Consider the following 24,234-nt stretch of genomic DNA (forward strand, 5'->3'; position numbering starts at 1 on the left):
AGGCATAAATTAGACTCATTGCAGAGGGCCTGGACACTTGTAATTACAAGATCATTTAGAACTGTCCCGACAGAAGTTGCGTGCTTACTGGCTGGTGTAACACCTCTCTCACTACAATTTAAATTTACTTATGACAAATTTTGTCTGAAATATAATATATAAAACAGAAATAGTGTATGAAGATAAAGCAATTACCAGCGAGGCTTTTTAGAACATGATCTGAGTTCAAGCCATCCTAGCAAATATTACAACATATCCTACGATAAAGACTATATTTCAGCTGGAGAAATTGAAATTTATACAGATGGATCAGGGTTTGCGGAGAGCGTCGGTTGTGCCTTCGTTGTATTGTCCCACGGTATTGAAATTGATTACAAAGCGTTAACTTTTAAACCAAGAAAGTCAGTTTATCAAGAATTGTTGTCAATTAAAATGGCTTTATCCTGGATCAAGAAATTATCTGTGGGGTATTACATTAATTTATACTCAGATGCCTTATCTGCTCTTATGGCGCTCTCCGACCTTTTCAAAAGAATAATATTCTTAATGAAATTGAGCATATATATTTAGAACTACGAAAGAAGGATATTTTGAATTTACATTGGATCAAAGCTCAGTCTGGTCATTATGGGAATGAGAGAGCGGATGCTCTAGCGAAGATGCCGCCCTGGGGGTTGAGACAAAAAAGGTTTCTATTCAAGATTCGAAAAAGAAGACGTATATACGACAAGCTTATTAGAGACTGGAAAAATCGGTGGAATCTCACCGAAAGAAACAAAAATTATCTAAGGTGTTTAAAAATTAGCAAAAAAATGCGAATTTTAGGAGATGTAAATGTCAATCGAATTCTCACTGCACATGGAAGGTTCCCTGCTTACTTAATAAGGTTCCACCTCCAGGAAAATGATATATGTAAAGTTTGTAATAAATTCGGCAATTCAAAGCACTTCGTCGAGGACTGTTGCCTGAGTGGAAGTGTGAGAGGAAAATATAAATTTGTGAAATTTGAAGATTTATTGAGTAACTATAAATTGTTTAGAAAATTTGCAAGAGATATTATGCAAACTGTGCATGAGAATAAGAAGAATATTGGATCGAGATATAACAAAGCAGAAAATCGTATTGAAAACAGAAATAATTGAGGTAACTTATAAATTTAAGATGAATTTTGATAATGTAAAGAAGATTTGAATAATAATAACTAATTGAAAGTAAAACTTATAAAGATTTTAAACTTAGTATCTGCTTTACTTTTCATTTTTAAATAACTCTTTTTTTTTTCTTTAACTTTTATGTTTGTTTTGTGTGATTGTATGATCTGAATTTATTACCAGATGTTTATTAAGTTTGTTATTTTCCGTTATGTTAACCTTTTATTTTGTTATGATTTGTGGCTGAGCCTGTCCGCTTATAGCCATATGACAGATTTTGCCTGCTAGGTGGGCTGGGGGCCAGTGCTTAGAACTAACTAGCTAACTAGGGCTAACGCCCTTTGGGCTAATAAAATGATAACGCCTGATTTACAGCTTAAAAAACTGAAAACCAATGTTCACCAGACTTCGCCAAAGCCTGTGGCTCAAAGCAGATCAATTTGTATAATCCTATATGAAAACTACAAGCATGGATTTGCTTAAATGACTGCAGCAAAAAAAAAAAGTCTCATGTGGGCACCACATGACGTCCTTCTATGACCTATTAAATTATGCACATTTTTTGCTGCGTTTCATTTAAACTTATTTCCCTGAATTTTGTTAGAAGATATGTTTCTCATTCAGTCAATTCAGCTCTCACTTCACGGCGAGCAAAAAATACATAAAAACTCAAAACATTTTTATTAAAAATTATAAAATACAGAAAAACCTAAAACACCAAATAGTGTTAAAAACCGTTAAAAATCAATTTTTTACAATTAAAATTAGAGTTTAAATTAATTAAAATGTAGCAGAATGACAGATTTTTCGGTGCACAAATCTTTTGGTCCTACTCGGCAAAAAGACACTGAAGTTGGTGCAGAAACTACTGACTTTATTCACTATGCTACTGAGTTTCAAATGTAAAGAAGTGCTGGCGTCGTTAGGGTTAGTGGAACTTTTGACTTAAAAGGCAAAAGTTTAAAAATTGTTGATAATTCTACAACAGATTCTACATGCAGATTAACTGAAGCATAAAAACCTTAACCGGAACATAAGAACAATATAATTCAATCACTTTAAAAGCAAGAAATGCACAATTTACCAATATATAAGAATAAAAGAAACTTAGCTCACCGACTTATATGATAGAAATTATGATGCAGACTTACAAGCTTATAAAAAACAAATTATTAGATAGAACAACTATAAAAATACTTTTTCATTTTAAACTTTAATTAAAAGGATCCGAAATCGTTCTAAAAATATGTAAACACCCTTTGTAATGTTTGAAATGAAGGAGATAAATATTTCTCATCGGAAAGTGCAAAAACATAACCTTCGATCTAAAGAATCTCATTCAAGTGTAAATTTAAACGAATTTTTTTTTTTCATTTTTTTCCGATAGCAAACGATATTTCTTATTTCAATTATACGCTGTTGTTATAAATTTTTATTTTACAACATTTAACTTTGTTTCATATTTTATCGAAATAGTTCTAAAAACATGTAAATAGCTCTATATAATCTCCGTTTGTCGATTACCATATCAGTCTGCTTCACAAATAAACTTCTGTGTTAGACATCGAATATCTGCGATTTAAATCAGATATCTCTGTAAACATCTTTTATTCATATTCTTTATTACATACGCAACATTAAGAGACCTAATTTAGTTATTCCTTTGAAAATTATATTCTATCATTACAAAAAGAATCTTTAGCTATACTTTCGTCTTCAGCTAGTTCTTTTTAATTCGCATATCTATGTAAATGTTACATCTTTATTATGCATTATTCATTCCTAAGCAAAATGCAGCATTATCATGATAAATATTATTTTATTATTTATAATATTTTACCTGTAATAAAAATGCTTGCAATCAATAATTTTTTTCTAATAAGTATTCTAAACGTTTATTTTGTTTACAATGACACAAACGTGATGTAATGTATAGATGCGCTATAAACTGCTGGCGTCACTTTCCTACTGCTAATATGAAATTTAAATGGGAGAAAACATTTCTAGCTTGTTTTGTATTGTGTCCAACAAACAAAACAAACAAAAAAACAAATAAAAATAAAAATAAAAATAAAAATGCGCGTACAGGTTTTTTTTTTTTTTTTTTTTTTTTTTATAACTCTTTGAAATAGGTAATTTGAAGAATATGCTGAAATATATTTTTTGGCCTAATAATTCCCACTATTATTAATTGTGTTTTCGGCACAGCTTTAGTATAGCCCACCTGGAATTTTAAACAAAAAAAATATCGCCAAGAGCGGCGATAAATGATATGATCTGGTAACCCATACTATACGCCAAACGCAATGTAAACAAGAGGATGGAATTACGGTTACAGCTAATATAGTAGACAGTTAGATTTATTCAATTTCAATACAAATTACCGAGATATCCATTTTCTTAAAGTTAAATGCACGTGCCAATATATTCTTACGTTTCCGGCGTAGATTTCACTTAAAATTTGTCTCGCGCTGCATCGCACGGGGAAATACAACATTTTAAATCAGAATTCTACTAAAATTAATATCTAAATACAACATTTTTAATCAGAATTCTATTAAAATTAATATTTAAATACAGTCGAGAATAAAAAACGATAATCATCATCACAATTCGTAATACTGTTTTCGGGCTAAAAAGATATTCGAGAATAAAATACGATCTGTTGTGCGATTGTTTAACGTTCAGTTACCGTGGAAAATACTATTTTGGATATATTTTTTGGCTACTTTGGAGGTGAGCTTTTTGTATTTAGTTATGGCTTGCTCTAAACCTGCTGTTAGCGATGTTGTATTTAAGTATCAAGAGATTTTAAAGGAAAATTTAAGGTGGGAGTTTTCAAAGAAGCGTAACAGTTTAGGAAAGCCAGGCATTCCAAACAGATATTTTATGTATGAATTAACAAGAGAGTATGAACTTTTTAGAGGATTTTTGATGGATTGTGGTTTACTGAAGGATAACGTTTGTTGTGAAAAATGTAAGATACCATGCGGGTTAGTTAATCAGAAAAAGTCATCGAATGGTAGTATTTGGAGATGCAAGATGTGTAGGGCTGAAAAATCAATTAGGCGAGGATCTTGGTTCGCTTGTAGTAAGCTCAATTTACAGGAAATCTTTTTCTTAACATAGGAATTAATTAAGGGTACGGCGTCTAGTAATATTGAAGAGGATTTTGGCTTTTCTTCTACGACTTTAGCAGACTGGCGTCAATTCGTTAATGAACAAGTGTTAGATTATGTTGAATTGATGTCAAATAAAATTGGTGGTGTAGGCAAAGTTGTGGAAGTAGACGAATCAAAATTTGGTAAAAGGAAATACAACAAAGGGCATTATGTCGAAGGTCAGTGGGTTTTTGGGGGTGTAGAGCGTGATTCGGGAAAGGTGGTTTTAGTGGCTGTTCATGAGCGGAGTCAAGAAACTTTAATTGCATTAATTAAACAATGGATAGAGCCAGGCACTACTATCATCTCGGATTGTTGGAAAGGTTATAATCATGATGTGTTGACTAAAGAAGGATTTAAACATTTAACCGTTAACCATTCACTGAATTTTCTTGATCCAAGTACGGGCGATCACACCAATACAATCGAAAGCACTTGGAGACACGTAAAAACACGTTTCCCAACATATAATAGGCAAAATGATGCGTCTTTCCACTTGGCTATGTTTATGTTCGAAAAAAGTTGCTATGAAAAGAAAATTGATTTGTGCAATGCATTTTTTGAGATTATCAGAGATGTAGATTGGGAAAATTTTACTTATAACCTTTAGAGTGTTTTCATTGCTTAGTAGAAAAAAAGAAACATTGAAACCAAACCAAAATTACAATTGTTGAAAAATGGCAAGTGTATAAAAAGAATGGAAAAACATTAAAATTAGGAAAAATAAAAAGGTTAAAAATGTTCTTAAAATATGTAACAAAAAATTTCCATAAATTTGCAATATTGCAATATAAGTGTATACATAATTAACCATTATAATAGTTTTTTATATAGACACTTAAATTGCATCGAGTGGAGTGAAACAGGAAACAGGGTCCTCGTCCCTCACTCAGGAAACTGTGCATTAAATATGATTGCACAGGCTAATGGTTTCACAAATTTAATTTTTTTGTTTTCCCGGGGGGGGGGATCTCGTAAATTTCTGTTTTTATTTTCTTTTTATAGTCTGTTATTTATGGTTAAAATTATTGGCTCAATCCTGGAATAGGCTGCACCAGTCGATACGTTTTTTACTTGTCTTAGGCTTGGACACGCCTTTTTATGACGTAATATTGTTACATTGTTACGCCTTTTCTTAAAAATAAGTTATACCTAAGCTATAGCTTCTTATTTAAAGGGTTATTCGCGCAGCATTCCTGAGTATATGACCAATGAAGAGTTTAACAATGTCTTAATTTTTAAGTTAAAAGAGATCACTATGTACATGGGCAAAGTCAATGTAGAGTGCGCAATGCCGAGGTTGTGCACGTTGCCATGTTCGCGCAATTCTAGGATGTTCTTTTAAGTGAAAATAGATCGATGTGTACATGGGCAGAGCCAATGTTGTGCGCAATGCCGAGGTTGTGCGCGGTGCCGAGTTTGTGCAATTCTAGGATGTTTTTTAAGTGAAAATAGATCGATGTGTACATGGGCAGAGCCAATGTAGTGCGCAATGCCGAGGCTGTGCGCGGTGCCGAGTTTGTGCAATTCTAGGATTTTTTTTAAGTGAAAATAGATCGATGTGTACATGGGCAGAGCAATGTTGTGCGCAATGCCGAGGTTGTGCGCGGTGCCGAGTTTGTACAATTCTAGGATTTTTTTAAATGAAAATAGATCGATGTGTACATGGGCAGAGCCAATGTTGTGCGCAATGCCGAGGTTGTGCGCGGTGCCGAGTTTGTGCAATTCTAGGATTTTTTTAAGTGAAAATAGATCGATGTGTACATGGGCAGAGCAATGTTGTGCGCAATGCCGAGGTTGTGCGCGGTGCCGAGTTTGTGCAATTCTAGGATTTTTTTAAGTGAAAATAGATCGATGTGTACATGGGCAGAGCCAATGTTGTGCGCAATGCCGAGGTTGTGCGCGGTGCCGAGTTTGTGCGATTCTAGGATGTTTTTTAAATGAAAATAGATCGATGTGTACATGGGCAGAGCCAATGTTGTGCGCAATGCCGAGGTTGTGCGCGGTGCCGAGTTTGTGCAATTCTAGGATTTTTTTATGAAAATAGATCGATGTGTACATGGGCAGAGCCAATGTAGTGCGCAATGCCGAGGTTGTGCGCGGTGCCGAGTTCGTGCAATTCTAGGTTGTTTTTTTAAGTGAAAATAGATCGATGTGTACATGGGTAGAGCCAATGTTGCGCGCAATGCCGAGGTTGTGCGCGGTGCCGAGTTTGTGCAATTCTAGGATGTTTTTTAAGTGAAAATAGATCGATGTGTACATGGGCAGAGCCAATGTTGTGCGCAATGCCGAGGTTGTGCGTGGTGCCGAGTTTGTGCAATTCTAGGATGTTTTTAATGGGAAAATAGATCGATGTGTACATGGGCAGAGCCAATGTAGTGCGCTATGCCGAGGTTGTGCAATTCTCTGATATTTTTAAGGTGGAAATAGATGGATGTGTATATGGACACCGAGCTTTGATGTTTTCCGAGCGAATACGGATCGTTGTGTACAAAGAAAAACGAGATAATGTGTGATGACGAGCTGTGATGTAACGTATTTTATATGCAATGTTTAACATATCGTTTGTGTATTTTAAATTTGTATTGTTGTTTTAATTGTGAATTATATTTAAGACATTATCTTTCATTTAAATTGTATTTTTAATTTTTTGGTTTTGATATGTTTATAATGCTTTCTGACTTACGATATATATCGATAGCCCGACGATGTACTCAACAGTAGCAAAACTGTAAACTTTGACCCTATAAGTAACTTTTACCTCATTATTATAATATGTAGTGTTTGCAATCGTAATCGCACTTGATAATATGAGTTCTTTGATAATACAGTGTCTCACAAAAGTGATGGGACACTTGTGCTTTACAAAAGGAAACTGTAATAAAATTAATTAAAAAAACATGTAAAAATGTTTTGTGGGTGTGTTTCATACTTAAATTTAGTAACAATTATTACATAACATACATTTTCACAAAATATTAATTTAAGAAAAATACAATTGTTTAGAACGGAGCAAAAAATAGTTCACATAAGTGATGGGACACCATTAGATACTAACTACTATGTACTATGCAACAAAAATCGTCTGAAATAGACAATAAAAGTATTTTTTGGGGTTTTTATTTTTACTCAAAAGCAATTGGCAATAATTTATAAAATCGTCTGCAGTATTTCTCTCCAGTTTGTTTTGGAATTTTTGAGTTTTTTATCTCTGTGTAGCCATGAATGCTAAACGAAAAGAAACTTTGCCTGAAATTCGAAAATGAGTTATTAATTTGCATATTGAATGTGGAAATTCTATTAGAGAAACTGCTGAAACAGTTAACCTGAGTCATTCAACAGTTTTCAATATCATTAAACGAAATAAAAAGAATCATATGATTCAGGATAAAAGAAGACCTGGTCGACCATCAAAGCTATCCAATGGAATAAAGCGAATTATCGTTCGAAATATTAAAAAAATCCAAGAATGAGTGCTCCTAAAGTTTCTGCTGATTTACAAGCATTATATGGAGTAATTGTTAATCCTGAGACTATAGGAAGAGTAATTCGATCTGCTGGATATCACGGTAGAGCAGCCAGGAAAAAATTCTTCGCGAGTGAAAAGAATAGAAACCTCAGACTGGCTTTCGCAAAATCCAACATAAATAAGAATTCTGATTACTGGAATGAAGTTATATTTCCTGATGAGAGTAAATTTAATATATTTGATTCTGACGGTAGAATCTTGGTGTGGAGAAAACCCAGGGAAGAATTTCGCAAACACACCATTTCTTCAAAACAACAATTAAAATCGGTGCTTCAAGAAGAATGGGGTAAAATCACTCCAGAAATCGCAAAAAAATTAGTCGAATCCATCCCAAGAAGATTAAATCATGTTTTAAAAGTAAAAGGATATCCAACAAAATATTAAAACCTTTTATGAAGTAAAATTTTTGGATAAATACTATTTGATGGAAAAGTAAGTGTCCCATCACTTATGTGAGCCATTCTTTGCTCCGTTCTAAACAATTGTATTTTTTTATTAAATTGATATTTTAATATTTTGGGAAAATGTATGTTATGTAATAATTGTTACTAAATTTAAGTATGAAACACACCCACAAAAAATTTTACATGTTTTTTTTTTAAATTTATTTTACTACAGTTTCCTTTTTTAAGCACAAGTGTCCCATCGCTTTTGTGAGACACTGTATGTGTGTATGCATGTGAAGCATTGCTTAGTGTTCCTAATTTGTAGTATTTATTTTCTTATAATATTTTCTTTCATTGCGAGAAATTAAATTTTTTATTTATTTATGTGTAGAATTCTAGTATGCCTGCCTACAGAGAATATAATGTGTTTTAGGAATTTAAGAACCTGTTTTTCATTAATGTGAAGTTTAAAATTTTTAGAAAATAATGAAAATTGTCTACTTCCTAGTATATAAAGGATTATGTTGTTACGTAGCAAAACGTTAATTTGTAAATATGATAAAATTGATATGTTCCAGAGTATTAATTTAAAAAAAAAACTTTTTTTATTTGTATAAATGCTAAAGCTTAACAATCTTTGAAAATACTGAAGCTGTGTGAAATACAAGTATGAGAGACTGCGACGTTCTTTATCGTTGTAATAACTGGTAGAATTCGCTTACTGTATCATGATAATTTTAAATATAAACAATTTATTATACTTATTTTCAGTTGCGCCTAAGCTCAGAAATGTAAATTTAAAGAATTTGATGTCAATTTACAATAATAAATAATTCATTATTTTTTTTAAAGAGAAAATAGAAATTACGCGTAGCATGGAGAATACATTGTGACGTCACACCAAATTATTTATTAAAGGTGAAATACTAAAGGTTTCCGGTATTGTTTTTAAAATTACATCCTTTTAATCTTAATCATTTTTATTAATCATTTCTTAATATTTCTTTCTCTTAAAATCGTGTATAATAGTCGTAAACTTATTTCTATTATCCACGATTTCTCGTGAAATCAAGATGGCCGCCATTTTTTGAAACACGGAGTATCATCGAAAATCTGGATGGCAACCATTTTTCAAAACAACGTATTTCATGTGCTTTGGCGCCAAACCAAATTCACCAAACTTTGAAGGTGGGCTATACTAAAGCTGTTCCGTGTTTTCTTATTATTACCTCAATTAGCATAACTAACTAAATTTTCGACTTTTTATTAATTATTTTCTAGCATCCTTAATTTAATTAACAGTCATTTTTGAGTTAATTTCCATAACATGCACAATTCTTCCCGTAACATATACAATGCGCTTTTGGAATGAATTCTTTCAGATAAAATTTCCAGCAATAATGAATGTCAAAGTTAATTAATTCGTCAGGGACTGCTTTTATTTTTAAAACATTCTCTCCTATTTATAAAACTATATTTTAATCAAAATTTTTGTTTGATTTTATATTGAGTGGATACGTGCTGCTAAACATTCGGTTGCCTTATAATTCATAGAATAAGTTGTCAAAAATTGGACATCACCATGTTCGAAAGCAGATTGGTTGATTTCTGTTGTCTTCAGTTTTGAGTAAATTGATTAGATGCTGATTTCGTCTACGAGAAGTCAAAGTCAAATTGATGAACAAATGATTCTCATATAGCTGATAGAATAAGTTGTCGACGGTAAATTTGGAAGTTGCCTGAAGTCGGAAGTTAATCGGTAGTCTTTGCGAAAGGTAAAAGTCATATCGATGGACGAATGGTTCTCTGTTAGCTCACAGGATAAGTTGTCTGAAGCTAGACAATATCGTGTTCAGAAGTTGATCGATGGATTTCTGTGCTCTTCAGTGGTTAGTAAAGGTTTGTCTGAATGTCTGATTTCTTGTGCGAAAAATAAAAGCCAGATCGATGAACGAATGGTATTATAGCTCCCAGAATAAGTTGTGCGAAATTGGACAACATCTTGTTCGGAAGTTGATCGGTGGAATTCTGTGCTCTTCAGTGATTAGTAAAGGTTTATCTAAAAGTCTGGTTTTGTGTGCGAAAAGTATAAGCCAGATCGATGGACGAATGGTTCTGTCATAGCTCACGGAAGAAGTTGTAATACTTCTTTGGCGAAATGAAGCAACTCCAATGAAGGAACACAGCAATAACTTTTATTTAACACTCAAAAATGGCGACATACAAACAAGAAGAAAAAACATATTCTATCATTTAAAAATAAATTACATTCTTCGTGCGAGAGTCGCACGAGGCACTCGAGTCTGGTTTCAAATATTGCCATTCACAAATACCTTAATGTTCATCTATTTAAATTATTTAAACTACAAGATTTTAATATTATTTAAAGCTGTTACAACCTCTCCCCCAACGGAGACACTTTTACCGAAGGGAAAAGTTCTGTAAATTTCGAAAGTTTATAAGCTCGGCTTGCTCGATTGCTTAAAGAGAAAAGGTTATTTCTCTTATAAATTTCTAAATTTCAGGCCAAAATTTTTAAGTTTTAAACAAATATTTTTATACCACATTTAAGTAGTAAAAGATGCAAAATGATCAAATTAGTCTTCCCTCTTTCCTTGACGGCGCCTAGATTTTTTCCATGGTGGACCAGTTCCTCGGCTATAATTCACAGCAAAGCCTTTCCTCAGTTCATCTGTGCCTTTTGGATAATATTCATTTGTCATTTGCTTTCGACAATTGTTTTCTTTGTCTATTAGTAGCGGCTTTGATATTAAATCAAAAGCCGAAAGATGATGATAACGCTGCATTGCAAAATGATTCTCAGTATTAATTTCTTCATCGTTTTTCAATTTTTCGTGAACATCTTCCACGTTTAATTCTGGTGATTTAACTTTTTCTTCAAATACATCTCTGGATGCTTTATTTTCTTCATTCATCGGTTCCAAGATCTGCTCTTCAGCTATTTTACTTTTCCTTCGAGCTCTAGTAGAGACGGCATTAACCTGGGGAGGATGATTATCAGGTTCCTTTCTTTGTTTATTCAACAGTGCAAAAGTTCGATTGCCTAATAAATACCTTCCTTTGTCGAGTTCATTTCTAATAATGGCAGCCTTAGTTATTACTCGCCCAAGATCGCAATGTAGTTCGATCTCAGCCAATAGTAAACAGGTTGGATTCAAATCTAATGGCTGTTGCACCCACACATTTTCACCTGTCAGCATTTCCGGCGTGATGTATTTGCGAGAAACTATATCAATACTAGCACCTGAATCCCTTAATATAGAAATTTTATGACCATTAACGTAACCCATACTAGTATAATGTAATAGAAATTTATCCTCTGGTTTTGCACTAATTCTGTTAAGATTAGCAGGAGATTCAGTACTATTCTTAAGTTTTGGACATTGGTGTCTTAAATGTTGATAGGACCCACACTGATAGCATTGTGGCGTTTTTCGTTTTTCATATTTTTCATCTGGACGTGGACTTCTAGGTCTATGAAACAAGCTTTGCGTATTAAATCCTGATGACATTTTGTTTTCAGTTTTATTTTTATTAACTGAACTCAATTTACCTTGAGTTAGTGCATTGTATCTTTCTTTCTGCCTATGCATTACAGGCTTTTTTTTTTAAAGTTTCCGCAAACGTTTTCATAGGCATCAAGTTTTTCAGCTAATTTTTTAGATGAAATCATCTCTACCCACTCATCAAGAAAATGATCTCGAATTTCAGGAGGAACTCGACGCTTAAGTTGGTCAATCACCATCAAATCTAGCAACTGATCGAAAGTCTTAACTTTTAGACCAGTCACCCATTCCTAGCAATAATTTTCTATTTCATAATTGAAGTCCACCCATGTGGATTCGGTACTCTTTTGATGTTTCATAAATTTCTGCCTAAATTTTTCCGGGCTTAGTTTAAACCGTCTTAACAATAAATTCTTCACGTGTTCATAGTCTTTAGCTTTATCGGAGGGTTCTCTAGCTATTAACTGGGTTACTTCGTAAGGAAGTAGTCCTAGTAAATGAGATACAAATTCTTCTTTATCAATTTTAGCCCATTCTGCTTGCCTTTCAAGCAATAGCAAATATAGACTGATATCTCCTTTCTTGTCATCGAATTCCTGCATAAGGTGACGCAGCTCCGTTTTCGGCCGGATCTGTCCGGTATTTTGAGACTTTGTCTCTGCTTCAAGTCTTAATCTCTCTAATTCATATTGTTCGCTCCTTCTCCGCTCTTCTGCTTCTTCCTGTCTCCTACGTTCTTCTCTTTCCCTTTTCTCCCTCTCTTTCCGTTCTTCTATTATTGTGTCTAAGACTCCTTTGACGAAGACTTCATCATAATCTCTACTTTCAACAATTTTCTGTTTTAAATCAACTATTTTCAAATCTGCAGTCACATGAACTCTCAGTTCAGCCGCGAGATTTTGCAAATCTTCCTTACGAGCTCTTCCTAAGTAAGACATTGTTTCTATGTTTAAAATTAACGAACACTGTGTTCCTTATATTTCCTCAAAATAGCTCAAATTAATTACTTTAATTAATTAATGCAGTCAAGAGTCACGAAATTAAATGCACTCTGTTAAATACGTATACCTCAAAAATGAAATATTTAAATTATATGAAGTTCATTCTCTCTATCTACCACATTAATGGTGACTAAAATAAGAATAACAACATAGAGCAATATATATATCTACTGTCTGGACAACTAAAATGAATATTAAAAATAATATCCCAAACGGTAATAAAATAAGACAATTCAATATTAACAGGAAGTTACGTTCAGTGATGAACTAATAAAATAAAGCAATTCAATATTAACAGGAAGTAATAATCTGATATCGCTAATATTGCGTTCAGTGATGAACTAATAACATAAAGCAATTCAATATTAACAGAAAGTAATAATCTGGTATCACTAATATTATGTTCAGTGATGAACTAATAAAATAAAAATACGCACGATTATTCGATCTCGTCGGTGCCTCCAAAATTAATTAAGACTGTAATACTTCTTTGGCGAAATGAAGCAACTCCAATGAAGGAAACAGCAATAACTTTTATTTAACACTCAAAAATGGCGACATACAAACAAGAAGAAAAAACATATTCTATCATTTAAAAATAAATTACATTCTTCGTGCGAGAGTCGCACGAGGCACTCGAGTCTGGTTTCAAATATTGCCATTCACAAATACCTTAATGTTCATCTATTTAAATTATTTAAACTACAAGATTTTAATATTATTTAAAGCTGTTACAAAGTTGTGTGAAGCTGGACAGTATCATGTTCGGAAGTTGATCAATGGCCTTCTGTGCTATTCAGTTATAAGTTCAATTTATCTAATTCTGGATTTTCAAATGCGTGAGGTGCAAGTTGGATCAGTATAAATTTAGCTTCCTGTATGATGGGAAAATTTGGTACGAGAAACTGATTTACCTCTGAGATTGTAATCTGTAGTGATGATCATGTTAGCATTGAATTTGAAATTGGTGCACCAAATTTTAAGACAATTTTAACGACCAAGTCCTTTTTAATACAAAGAATGCGCAGTGAAATAACTTTTAACTGAGCAAATGTTTGAGCTAAAGCAATTGAAATTGCGAAATTGATGGTTTACATCATTTGTTTGAAAATTGGACTGGTGACGACCGAAAAATGTGTAAGTTTTACACAAATTATAAAAATCTCTTGAATAGCTTCATTTTCGTTGGTATTCTTTTTTCTATTAAGCAAAAATGTTTTTAAAAAATTATCTAATTCTGAGCGAAAATTCATGTACAACTGCTTACCACTTACACACAACCTCCGCGCATGCGTATCACATTACCTTCGAGCCAATTATTTTGTTTCAATAGCAGCAAGCTACGTAAGCTCCATTCCTTCTATCAGATTTCGCTAATCCATACCAAAACACTACTCTCAGACGACAATTCCAATGACATTTCCTGGCAACGGTCTATGCTCATCACACCACTTACGTATAATTTACGTAAAACAAGTTCCCAATCGATAAGGGGATGTAACGTTTAATAACATCCCCACTCCCTTAGAAACGGTAAGGGAGCGGGTGGGGGTTACAATCGCAGCGTGTACGAGCCATAACCCTAACCGTAACTACGGTATTACCTGGCGACTATCTTTGCTTACTTTTCTTGGTTTTAATGTTTGAGAACGTTTGCTTTTATATTTATACAATGTGTTTCCAACCTTCTCATTCAGAATTTTTTTTAACTATTATTCTCCTTTTTGGTAGAACTCACGCAAGGCAGTGTCAGTTCTAAATCACAAAGAGTTGGAAAAGGGTTACAAATGGTTTGTTTTCTACATATGTTAATTCTTTTCGCTCGAAAATTCAATGTACGTAGTTGAGCTCAGAATATTAAAAACTTCTGCAAGCACCTTTTTAGTAATAATGGTGATCAAATTAAGTGCAAAACTCTAGAACTTTGTTGTTAAGAATTTTTCATATTTAAATCAGAGGTAATGGAAGGGGGGAAAGGATTTCGAGGCACGTAATCATCTATATTCTAGGCAAGAAGTTTCTCCATTTTGAAGTTACTTTTGCTAAAGCTTATAATCACATTTTTAGAATGTACATGAGTGTTTGCTTTCTTAATTTATTTCTTCAGAAGTTCATTAGTAGTTCTAGCGTATTCGATTCTGTTTTTTCCCTTTTTTTATTTTACTAGCGGCATAAAATAGTTATTAAAAAAGAAAAAAATATATAATTCTTTTCATAATTTCAGCTAGTGTCATTTCACGCATCTAACTAGCAATTAATAATCAAACAAACATGAAAAAATACATTTATAGCTTTTAAATAACTTAGTTATTCAATCAGTAACAAGCAAATAAAATCTGAAATAAAAACTAAATGTTTTACGCTTTGCCGGATGCCAATACACGGGCACATGGAAGATAAAAATATTTTATTTCGAGTAGTGACAATACATTTTTAACATAAAGGGGCGATTTTTTGTGAAATTCACTTAACAAATGTCGTCCACTGTCAATGCGTTTTTTCACTTTGCGTTCGAGTCTGTTGCAATTCGCCAGAATGCTTAAAATCTTTCAAATTTAATCTGTTTGTTATGGATTAACAACTAAATTATTTTAAAAGCAATAGATACAGCTTTTAAGAATATCAATTTTTAACCTTTGAATTAAACTGATTTAAATAAAAATTCATTTAATTCATGATATATCTAATAAAATCATTTCAATATTTTTATAGAATCAATTTATATATTTTTTCACTTTTTAAATATATGCAAGATAAATAAAACTCCTATGCTAGCCTAAATGTATACTCATCTAGTATCATGTAACATATTTCGATATTTCATTTGCGTCATCCGTATTGATAATTTCCACAGATGAACTATATTAAACTTTAAAAGAACCCTTTTGGGGCAAATGATAAAGACCTACACCTATCAGAACTTTCGAAAAACTTATTTTTTTAATTTAATTTTTTTTATCTCCGAGTTTGTTGATTAAATTTGAAAGACAGATAAATATATTATGCTTTACTGATCAGATTGTAAGATTAATCTGATTTAAAATCTGATCTTTGTTCCAGAGTGGTGGTACTAAAGGTTTTCAATTTTTGTTTAAAGGGCACACGTTAGTCAAAAGGTTGAGAACCGCTGCCGTAGAGTGTTGCCATTGTTCACTTTTAAATCGTTGAGGATTAATAAAAAATTCGTTAAAGTTTGACAAAATATGAAATCGGTAATAAAACAAATTCCAAATATGAGCTTCCTGCCCATATTCGGGTGGAAACGTACGTTATTCAAAATTGGATGGCTCTAGGTACCGTTGTTTTATCACAATGTGAGTAACATACATACTGTTGCGTGCGTACGGGTTCTTTATGAATTGAATGCACAAGTCCGATGAAAAATGAATGAAATTTATTATTATCACAAGGAATAAAACAAAAATGCTTAAATATCCTCAGATATTCGTACGATATCCCAATATCTCACAGTAGTTATCTTTTAAACTACTAAAAACGTTCAACAGAACTAATTCAAAATAGAGAAACGTACAAAAAGCTAATCCGATTTCACCGCGAATTCGCTACAGCAGTTTTCTAAACAAAACTCATAAAACAACTATGAATTCAGAGATTTTCTTCCTTTTATAAGCTTTCTAAATCACGCACGAGCACATTCTGGTATTTTCTCGGAAAGCAAAAGTGTACAATTACGAGATATCTATTTATTTATTAAACGCACGTGCTCCTGTATTTTTCACTTTTCGAGCGTAGCTTTCTCTTCAAATAAGTCGCGTGCAGCATTGCACGGGGAAATGAAACAATTTAATAACAATTCTATTTAAAAATAGTTAATTCAATACAAAAACCGTAACAACATTAATAAATGCATTACAGTTAAACGCATAATAAACAGTAAAACGTTCAACAGTAATAACGCAAAATAATTTTAAAATGAAGCATATCTTTAGAATTTCCGATACACATTTCCGCGCGCTGGAGATAAAAAGGTCTTTTTTTTCCCGTAGATTGTTGCCATTGCTCGCTTTGAAATCGTTGAATATTAATCAAAAATTCGTCAAAATCAAAAAAATTCAAAAATTGTTGAGTGTTAATCAAAAAATAGTTCGACAAAATATGAAATAAATAATAAAACAAATTCCGAATGTTGGCTTCCAGATGCCCATATTCGAGTAGAAACATACGTTATTCAAAATTGGATGGCAACAATTTGAAAAGTGAATCGGACATTTATAGTGAAGCAACGCAAAATTCCAAAACGAAAATAATAGTCCTTCAGGGCAAATTGCCCACTTGGATCCCCCCCGAAAAAAAAACTGATGCGGACAGCGGATGACTCATTTGTATGGATTATTAAATTATATAGTTTTTTTCTTTTTTGGGGGGATGGACTTCATTTAAGGTTATTTCCTTGAATTATTCTAACTTAAACAACCGATCTCTCAGGGTAAATTGAAAATCACATAAAAAATTTCAAATTTTAAAATTAAATATCTCGGTCAATTTTTGTCGTACGGCAGTGAACCTTCTTAAAATTTGTGCAAATATGAATATTTTCATCATTTAAAACACTTCTATTACTGAAAATATATGTATTTGAAGTATTTTTATAGTACTGGAAATATAAGTCTATTATCTGTAAGACCAACGAAAGCGAAAATAAAGACCCTGTAAAGATTTTTAAGCCTGGTAAGATGGTGAGTATATAATATACTTTTAACTGTATATAATATACTATATATAATATACTATATAATATATTTTTTACTGTGAAATAAAAATGTCAATAAATATCGAAAATACTTAAAAAGAGCGTATCGTTAGAATTCGCAATGTAATGTTAGAGGTTGCCATATCTTTTTTTTTTCGCCTAAAGGAGCTATAATAACAAAGAAAAAAGTATATAATGATTTAAATGAGGCAGTTAGTACCATAGAAATATTTAATATTTCAGATTAAACATTTCATGGTTTAATGCATTTTAATTCAAATCAATCAAATTAAAAATTAGAGAAAAAAAGTATTTTTAGGAATTATATTTATTCCTTTTATATCGCTTAATTTTTTGTTACAGAAAGATTAAATTTGAAAGTTAAATGACTTACACCTTACTGAATGTTAACATGCCGTTGCGTGGAGATTATAAATGTTCTAGCTGAGGCAGTGGCAACATATTGCTTTCAAAAAAGACAAATTTTTGAATTAAAATTGAAAGAGAATTATTTTACATTTTGCCGAATGGCAACAGTCTGCGTTGGAGAAAAAAGTGTTTTATTTCGAACAGTATTGCCACTTCTCGTTTGAAATTGCTGAGTTTATTAAATGAAAATTCGTTAAATTTGTATAAAATATGACATAAATAAAAAACAAATTCGGAGTTCAAATTTTGAGCTTCAATGTGCCCATGTTCTGATGGAGTCTGTTCAAAATCTGGTGATCAATAGTAATTTGATAGTAATCTTATCATGGGCACCGTTAAGCCAACGTGGCGTTTTTCATAAAAGTTCGCGTTCTCTACACCAGTCAACCGCTTTTCATAAAAGTGTGGGCAACTTTATCACAATTTAGTGTTTTAGGTGCGGGGAGATAGTTATGCAAATTTTTCGTTTTTCATAAACATGCCGAAGATTTATTTCACCCTTGCTCAATTAATTGATCAGTAATCGAAACGAAAATCAGACTCGCATAGGGGAGCGCATACCTTTAAATGAAAAAAAGCCAGGTTGGCGAAGATAAGTTCCGAAGTTCAATTTCTGCATACTCCCTTATGACACGTCTCCGTTATAAAAATTTGTGTCTATTCGAAGAGTGATTGAATTCAATAAAGCTGCAGCATCTATATGAAGGGTCACCGTTATGAAGGCGTCCTGTTCTAACCACTTACACCAAGACAGCACACACGAGGGATGATGCAATGATGTCTTACAAAGACAGTTTTCTAGGAACTCCTAAAGCTAACTAAACCGAGTCTAACTTAAAATTTGTCCAACTAATCGAACTCTGTATTGTTATTATTATTATTACTTAATTATTCCAACTACGAAAACGCCCATGCAGTCAGCCTGTTCACGGGATTTGAACCTCAGACCGAACTACCAGTGTTCAGGAACTTGACCGCTCGGCCGCTGGTGGACCAATCAAAATGTCTAAAAGTCGGTTTAAATGTCCTTGTGTTTCTAACCGTTTACAAGTTAGTAACATTTGTCCTTGTTGTTGAACGTTTCAATCTCAGACAGCATGTGAATTACAGTAAGATGACGCTTTTTAAGAACGCAGTTAGGTTTATACCAGTTCACATTTTTAATATTTATTTTTAATTAAATTAATGAAGGTATATTACGATATGAAATAATAATATTTACTTTATACGGGCCCTAGCTTTACTAAAGCTCCAAAAATATAGAAGACAGGTTTGCTCATAGGGTCGTGGACAGGTAAATTAAGGACGGTGGGCCAGCTTCGGTCCATCTGAAGATTCTATCCGGCCTGTCACAAATTAAAAAATATATTTCTGCAATATACTGACGATATTACTGTATAATATATAATACTTTATATTAAATTATAATATCTATTGTATAAAGCTCTTGTCAAAACAGAAAGTAATGTCACGTGATTGGGTCAGGAAAGAAGTTCATGTAGTTATCTGTTATCTCATTTCATTGAAACTTGTTTACACTGTGCATTTCAAGCTCCGTCCAGTGTATTTCAGCTGTGGCAGGAGCACAGACAAGTATAATAAATACATCTTCCCTAAAAATTGCACATTAGATTGCATCTTCCCTAAAAATTACACATTAGATTACATGTTCCCTAGAAAATTTCCCAGAGAGCGATACTTATTGATAATCTTCCTAAATGAATAAAAGTAATTGTTTAATAAAAATTGTGAAACAGTGAGGCCGGTTTGCAGCTTAAATTAAATGACTTACAATCCAACAAGCACTTGTTTCTCAGCGTGTAGAGACATTAGGTATTTTTTGGAAGCAGAAAAGAAAAATCAGCAATGCTTTCGTCGGGAATCGAACCACGCACCTCTAGGATACGCGAGCAGCGTGTAGATAACCACACCACGAAGGCGGGAGAAATACCTTATAAGTGTTCTAAAATCAGATTTTTACAAATCGCTGTCGAAAGCAAGTTTCCCAAATTTAGTATTTCAAGCGCAGAAAATTAGTGCTATGTTCGCTTCATCTTATATAAGAGAACAAGGGTTTTCTACCATGAATCTTAGGGAAAATTCTATTAGAAACTGCCTAACAGAGGAGCATTTAACATCACTTTTCAGAATTAGTACATCGTTGATTTTAAGGGGATTTTGGAAATGCAGTTGCACTGTTAGTCATCATATTAATATTTTAATTACAGTACTTGTATACTCTTTCAAAGTTTTACAATAAATTGCAATGGCCCGCTAAATGTTTTCTTTCATTTTTTGGCCCGCTTCCAAAAAAAAAATTGCTCATCGCTTTCGTAGACTCTTACTCAGTTTTCAGTAGATTTGGGAACTGGGATCTAGAGAGCATTCTAGATATTATCTTTGAGTATAGGGTAAGATACTTGGGTTCACAGCTAGTGGCAGTACATTAGTAATCTTGGTCAATACAGATTTAATGTAACCGGTTCATGGCAACCTGACCTCTAAATTTCCCAATATATCTCTCCCAGAACGTGCTTATCTTCGCCTTCCGATGTTAATTAATGCCGATCACGGCTTGCGAAATAAATAATACCAATCTTCTTTTATGTTTTAAATAATCTTTCATCACGGAATACAAAAAGATTTCTCAAGCACTCTTTTCACTTTGTTATTTATCTGCTTCCACAGCATTATTCTGTTTTAACGCCGCTCAAAGAACATAATGGTAACATCTAACAATCGGCACAATTTAGAAAGAATGAGGAAAGACATCTATAACAATCCACAATGCAAGCTACGGTTGCCTTGGTGACCCGAAGAGTCATGTGACGTCAAGTGCTTCCATAACAGGTGGTAATCGAGTATGAAGATCGAATTCACCCCCCAGAAATCGAAGGTTCTCCAGAAAGAAGGTCACATTTAGAAAGAGGCAGGAAGTTAAAAGTGAAGCAACCATTGAACACGAGGTGAGGGGAGGCTATCCGAGAAAACAATAGCGAGGGTAAAAGCCAGTATGGAATAATAATTAGTTTCGGACTAAATTATATAGTAGGGAGTTGTGCTTTGTTCAATTCAATGGCACAAGTTTTACTGGATCTACAAAGTACATTCAGCCCCACTCAGTTTCTTTGCAAACTTTATAATGGATATATTATCGAACTTTATCCAACTGTGTATGTACACAGTACATTTAAACAAAGTTTCGTCGGGGGGGGATAATTGCAATCTGGAAAACTTCACACTATAGTTCGCTGGTTTTCAAATTATGTCGACTCACGGAAGCCTTAGAACTAGAAGCTTTTTTTCGGGGAATCCCGATACATCCTTAGAAAAATATACCTTAAAAATAATATTAATGTAATTAATAATTATGTAATGTTAGTTAAAGAAAAGTATTGTATTTTGTTATTAAAAATATTTAACGTAAAATTAATGTAATTTACTTATTTAATAGCATGAACTCCTGTTCCAGGTCTCAACTACCTTTGAATTATATTAGTTAGCGAAGAATGTGTGCTTGAAAATTTTTGTTTCATAAACTGTCGTAAACTAGCTCTGTTGGTGGTTCCATTGCAATACCGTGTACAATCGATTTCATCCTCTGCATTTAATTTGTTTCTATATTTTGCTGTCACATACGTTGAGAAATAGTTTTCACTTAAATATGACAAACGCTGGAATGATTCCCACCCCCCTATGGCAGGCCCAAACCGTCCAAAGACGTAGGCCATTACTAAGGACAGAAGCGATGGTCGCTTTATTATGCAAGCACCCAACAGGTGGGCCACCTTTGCCTTCTGTTAACAAGACAGACAAATACAGCCGTGCTTTCTCCGGGACTCGAACTGGTATCGCCAGTCGGCTCCCCTAACCACTATACCATCTAAGCGGCTGCTGTGAGGATATTAAAATGTTTTGTACCTATGTGTATAACTTCAAGGTATTCTGCATGGATCTACAACCAAAAATTTAGGGAGCCCACCAGCGGCCGAGCGGTAAAGTCGCTGAACACTGGTAGTTCGGTCCGAGGTTCGAATCCCGCGAACGGGCTGGCTGCATGGGTGTTTTCGTGGTTTTCCCCATGTGTAACGTGTATACGAGCCAGTTTCCCTTAGAAAGTCCTCCACGAAAGGCATCCCTCCCCTTAGGCAGATAGCCCTAATGTGCTTTGCCGTAATTAAATACACACACACACAAAAATTTAGGATCTGAACTTTCTTAAATTTAGATTTTAGCTTCGAATCTGTTCATATGTCGATAAACTGTTCCCTTTCTTTTATTGGCAAGCATTCTGATTTATCGTAATACTCGAACGGATTTTTTATACAGCTATATTTATTAATTTAGAAATCAAACCATAAAAATCAGCCTCATATTTCCAATTTTCCAGGACTAGTTTCTATGGTTTTACCGAACCATCATCCTCAGCTGCCAAAGCAAAAATGAACGAGATAAGATAAGAATGGCTAGACATAAGTTAAGCTACTGGCGCCATCTATTAATGAAACGAGAACTTAGACATAATTTTCTTAAAGGCTGAAGGCAAAGATAGATCGGAATTAGGGTCGTTAACTAGAACAGAAAGGTTTTTTTCGAAAGTGAAATGCTTCTATAAAATCTAAATCAACAATGGAGGATGTTTTTTGAATAATTTTGGCTGCAGAAAGATTGAAAGAGTGATTTTCGGACCAATAATGCTGGACAAGAGAATTTCCGTGTTTCTTTTTTTCTAACTCATGTTCCTCATGTTCCTTAACGCGAAATTTTAAGGCTCTCTTAATTTGACCAATGTAAATTAAACCACACTGGCAAGGAATCCTGTAAATACCCCATGAATTTATATCCAGGGTCCTTCAGTATAGAATTTGGAATTTTATTGATAGGAGAAGAAACGACCCGATGGCTGTAATTAAGATAAAATAACACGCCGAATAAGTATTAATTTCGAAGTCAAACAACAAAAATAGTTGTCAGTTTCATGAATTCAGTTCTGAGGAATATGCTTTCATAGTTTTTTTCATTTGAAAAGGTGCTCCATAGTATAATTTTTAACACTGTCGTCTAAATTCAATTAATTTTCTACTAGAAAACTGTTCAGTTTCGCAAAGTATTCCCCGTTATTCTCTTTGACATCACATATTAAGTTTTAAAACTAATTTATAACTAAATGTATCTTTATATTTTTCAATAAATAAACACTAGTCAGCTAGTGTGAGAGCCTTATATATATACTAGAAAGCCCGACGGTCATACGAAATGACCGCTGTTCTAGATATTATAAATTGTAATTAAAATGATTTGTGCAAAGGTGTCTGCTAATTCAAACTGAATTACCCAGGGCAGGCGGCGAGCACGCCTCTTTGCTTATTGCCCCACGGGGTTTCCCTCTTCTACTTGCTTAATTGCTTAAAGTAGAGTGCAATGAAGGAAACCACTGGCGGTACATTTCTTAAGAGCAACCGCTAACTCAATAAATAAAGGCGATTTAAATAACAAATAACAGTTCTAATAAAATGTTAATTCACATGTCAAAGGTCTCTTTGTGCACAACATTTCTTGTGTAGATCTTTCCATCATTTTTAAGCTCGCCTTCAATTATTTTTAATTTTACGTCCGTTCTTTCACGAACTCTTGAACAGGCACCTAAAAGTTAATCGTGTCCAAATGCAGGCTCAGGTAAAAATATGCCAACACGCTTAAGCGTTTGGCCCTGAGATTTATGGATGGTCATAGCAAAGGCAAGTTTTACAGGAAAGTGTCTACGCCTCAATTGAAACGGCAACCCTGTGCCATGGCAACTTCACCCCATTGGCTAGTACAGTTACGCAAGCAACCAATAAACTATCGACAAACAGACACTTAAGCCGCATATATATATGGGGTGAAGAAACATCATCTCCTCCGAAACGCCTGGCTCCCGGGCTTAGTGAAGCACACCGTTGGATTCCGCAGGTCCGTGGCACGTCATTTTGACCATTCGCATCTTCGTGGGACTTTAATTAGTCGCTATATTAATTAAAAACTAATTTTCCCCTACGTTTTCCCTACATTTTGCACTTTCTTTCTTGGGTTTTCTCGAATTTCTACGGAACGGCGCCGAGTTGAAATTCGAGACGCGTATCCTCGGATTCCACAAAATTCTTCAAATCCATCGATGCCGTTCTAATCTTCGTACGACTTTAATCGGTTGAGATATTAATTAAAAACTGCGGAAATGTTAATTTTCGCGCTCATTTTTCCGAGTGGCAAAAATAAACTATCGGCGACACACACTTTAGCTGCTTATATACACTCATGTCCATAAATTAAGGATAATGCAAAATCAGGTAAAGGAAGAGT

Source organism: Stegodyphus dumicola, chromosome 10 (assembly GCF_044657685.1).
Source record: "Stegodyphus dumicola isolate Sdum_Otavi_A_Nest chromosome 10, ASM4465768v1".
NCBI classification, from domain to species: Eukaryota; Metazoa; Arthropoda; class Arachnida; order Araneae; family Eresidae; genus Stegodyphus; species Stegodyphus dumicola.